This window comes from Physeter macrocephalus, chromosome 12 (genome assembly GCF_002837175.3).
Source record: "Physeter macrocephalus isolate SW-GA chromosome 12, ASM283717v5, whole genome shotgun sequence".
Classification (NCBI taxonomy): domain Eukaryota; kingdom Metazoa; phylum Chordata; class Mammalia; order Artiodactyla; family Physeteridae; genus Physeter; species Physeter macrocephalus.
Window position 1 is genome coordinate 90,511,524 of NC_041225.1, and position 4,073 is coordinate 90,515,596.

The 4,073-nt window shown below is 48.6% G+C and overlaps 2 pseudogenes; one reads left to right on the forward strand and one right to left on the reverse strand.

The window, feature by feature from the left end:
• Positions 1 to 4,073, reverse strand: part of LOC102991361 (centrosomal protein of 78 kDa-like) — a 223,386-nt pseudogene that overhangs the window by 137,208 nt on the left and 82,105 nt on the right.
• The window catches only part of LOC102984453 (dipeptidase 2-like), a 40,008-nt pseudogene continuing 37,784 nt past the window's right edge, over positions 1,850 to 4,073 (forward strand).

A 4,073-nucleotide genomic window follows, 5' to 3' on the forward strand; every position in this document is an offset into this window, starting at 1 on the left:
CCCAGACCTTGCACCTGGGGTCACACGTCCCCTTGGTCAGGACACCATGGCTCTGCTGGTGGCTCCCCTAATGTGGAAACAAGCTGGGTTCCTGGGACTTCCTGGGATGGGAAAAAGTGTCAGGTGGGTCTCCTCTCCCCACACTTGTCCCCGAGAAGTCCTCCTCTTTTCCCTTTGGTTCTGTGTGATTTTAACTGTTTTTAAAGCTTTCATGCTAGAGTTGAACACACGACCTTGGTGCTGGCAGGCTCAGGCCTTTCTCATCTCACTTACATGTTGAGAAAACTCACAGCACAGAAGGACTGAAAGCCGAGGGGCAGCTCTGGACGCTGCTGAGTAGGGACAGTAGACTGGAAGGAGAGCTCAGGAGCAGCCTCAGCTGTTACCCATCGGCCTTTTGCCCTCTCTGTGGTGCCCTGCAATCAATTCACCAGCTAAACCTGCCTCCCTATGCACAATGCAGGTGCTGGTAATTGGAATTATTGCCAGGTATCCCTCCTGAGGATTCTCCACGAGCCCCAGGGAAGGTGAGCCTTGCAGGGATTAAGACTAAGGCCCCGACCATAGCACTGACCCTTGGGAGGACCAGGGCACCACACTCAGAAGAGAGGCTGTTATGTAGACAAGCCCACCTCAGCTCCAGACCCCAGACTGACCTTCAGATGCAGGCACGGAGCTTCCCAGTACTGAGGCCAGGCCGGGTCTCTACCCAGGTCCCCATAGTCCTAACACAGACATGGTCAGGTCTAAATCTTCTTATCATAGACAACACTTGTTCAGCTCTAAACATAATCAGTAGGCAGGACATGCAGAGGTCTAAATCTACCGCGTAGACAGAACTTGATCATGTTTACACTAGCTTAGGGCTGATCACATAGGAGGTACAGATCACACACATGGGTCTCGCATCTTTGGACACCCACATCAAGAAACTGAACAAAATCTTTGTCATTAAACATTTCAACAGGCAAAACAGAAATGTTACCAATTTCTCTGGCCACCTGATGGCCAGGATCCACGGGTGAGCCACGAACTTCTTATAGTGCAGCCCAGTCTGCTGCAAGGACAGACAAGAAGTGGCCTGATTCCAGTCTCCCTGGCTTCCAGAAGGAGGCGGCCACACTGGAAGCCCAGGCAGGACAGTCCTGCATGTTCCGGGCCGGGAGATCCGGTCTGTCCATTCCCCTGGCCGATTCCGGGTGGCGCTCTCAGTGCCGCTGAGAGCCCTGCACTCAGGTCCTGCTTCCCTGCAGCGTGTGCGTCTGTGTGTGTGTGTGTAGAGGGGGCGGTGGCTGACGGCTCCCATGGCTCCCGGTCAGGTGACCTCATGCCCTGGGGCTGACAGCCAGCACGGTCACCGAGCTGTCTTCGAGGGGAGGCATGGTGAGATGTAGGGACACAGAATCCATTGGAGAGGAGAACCCACCGTGGAACTCTTTGCACACTGGCTCACCCCACCCGGGGACATGCCTGCCCATCGTGGGCCTCAGGTCACCCCCCAGCCCCCCACCCCCGAGGGCAGGGCTCCTGCTCTTCCAACAGCACAGGGTCTCTCATGAAGGAGACCCAGTGGGGACTGTCACTGTCACTGCCCCACTCCTGATACTGTGTTTGGGGAGAATGAACCCCCTTGACTGGGCGATGGGACACTGAGGAAAGAGGTGGCGGCCCCATCCAAATTGGGGCCTGGCTGAGAGATGGGAACACAGGAGCCAACTGCAGGGCCTGGAGGCCAGGCTAAATGGAGGGGTACCCCCAGCCTTGGCTGGGCTCTCCAACTGTGACATTGTAGCTTTAGGGGACCTGGGGCAGGTGAGTGAATGTAATGGGGGTCTAAACTGGACCCTGAATGGGGCTTAAAGAAGGTATGAAGGATGTTACTGAGATAGTGACAGTCATTGGAAGACAGACTCTGTGTCAGGCCATCCTGCTCCATCCATTTAAATCCCTGAGATCTGTGACCTTTACGTGGCTACGCAGGATTGTTATAACAGGTATGTGCAGACATATCGGGGGCACAATTCAGTCTGCAACCAACTTGCAAGTGGTTCCAGCAAACACACAGGTGTGCACCCAGGCAAGCACAGCACACACACAAACATATGCACGTGCACAGCACAAATATATTCACACACTAGCATATGAACACACATGCACGCATATGCCCATGCACACACTAATGTGTGCAAGTGCACATACCTATGCACATGCACACGCATAGCACACACACAGGGAATAAAGTGAATCCGTAAAACATTAATTCCTGAACACAAGTCAAGCTGACATGTATTTTTGCCTTTTCTTAGCTTTGATGTTTTTCACAATAAAAAGTTTAAGAAAAAAGTTAATGGCAAATGACTTTTCTTTTTGTGGTACGCAGGCCTCTCACTGCCGTGGCCTCTCCCGCCGCAGAGCACAGGCTCCGGACGCGCAGGCCCAGAGGCCACGGCCCAGGCGGACTCCGAACCACTGTGCCACCAGGGATGCCCACAAATGACTTTTGATTCATAGGACTTTCTGACATTATTCCACAAATATTATGACAGGAGAAATGAATGTAGATATTACATGTGTCCATTAATGGATGAACGGAGAAGAAAAACATGGTCCATCAATAGAAGGGAATGTTATTCAGCCTAAAAAGGAAGGCAATTCTGACACAGGCTGCAGCAGGGATGAACCTTGCGGGCAGTATGCTCAGTGATGTAAGATAGACACACAAAAAAAGAAACAGTGCTTGATCCACTCATACAAGGCCCCTAGAGCAGTCGGAAACATAGAGACAGAAAGTAGGATGTTGAGTTCTATGCGCTGAGGGAGGGACGATGGGGAGTGAGTGTTTAATGGGGACTGTTTCAATTTTGCAAGATGAAAAAGTTCTGGAGGACGATGGCAGTCAGGTTTGCACAGCAGTGCGAATTACTTCTTGACACTGAAATGTGCACTTAAAAATGGTTAAGATAGTAAAGTTTATGTTATGTGTATTGGACCACAATTTCTAAAACTTTTTAAAAAACAACAGGAAATAGTCCATGAATACCACAAGATGCACAACTTCACTAACACCTGAGGGATTAAAACCATAAGAAAAATACTGTGCATACACCAACCAGAATGGCAGACATGAAAGACATAGTATCAAATACCAGCAGGATGTGGAGCAATGGAAAGCCTGGTACGCAGCGGGGGAACGCAACCACTTCTGAGACAGTCGGGCCTCAGATAGCGAAGGCCGTGCACACAGACCGGCAGCGCTCCTCCCAGCTGAACACAAACCCACCAGCCCTGCACCAAGACACGTGGACATGGACTCTGCGGCCACAGGAGCCAAACCTGAAAGAACCTGAAGGCCACCACAAGTGGATGCAGAAATGAACCATGCACGCTCCTATGAAGGAATATTCCACAGCAATGGAGTACATTTTGTTTAAAGGTAGTAAAACTATAAAAATTATTTTTGAAAAAAACTATATTCACAAGATGAAAGAATCTATAGTTCTGGCACCTAGGGATTGTCGAATGCTCCTAAAAATGGATTGTTGTGGAAATGTTTATCATAAGGAATTGACATATTCTCCAGGAAGGACGGCGTGAATGGGCCTGCTACATTTTCTACATTGAAGACATATATATGTTTTGATTCTACTTCTGTTAAATCAAGTGGGGCTTCATTGGATTTCTGCTACTGGTGCACTTAAAAATGGTTAAGATAGTAAAGTTTATGTTATGTGTATTGGACCACCATTTTTAAAACTTTTTTAAAAACAACAGGAAATAGTCCATGAATACCACAAGATGCACAACTTCACTAACACTGACTTTGTATGAGATTGCCTGTGCTACTGTCCCTAGAGTTCCAGTGAGTGAGTATTTTGAATGTGAAGCTCATCCAGATCTGAGGATGGAATAAATGGCTAGGTGTGATATGGCTAATATAAATAATATGCCTACATTTATATTAATTAGTGGATAAGATATGGGAAGAGGAATTCATGTTGTGAGAGCCAGGGTTAAGGCTAGCATTGGGGCAATAATATATAAATTGATGATGTTGATGGACATAGTGGTTCTTT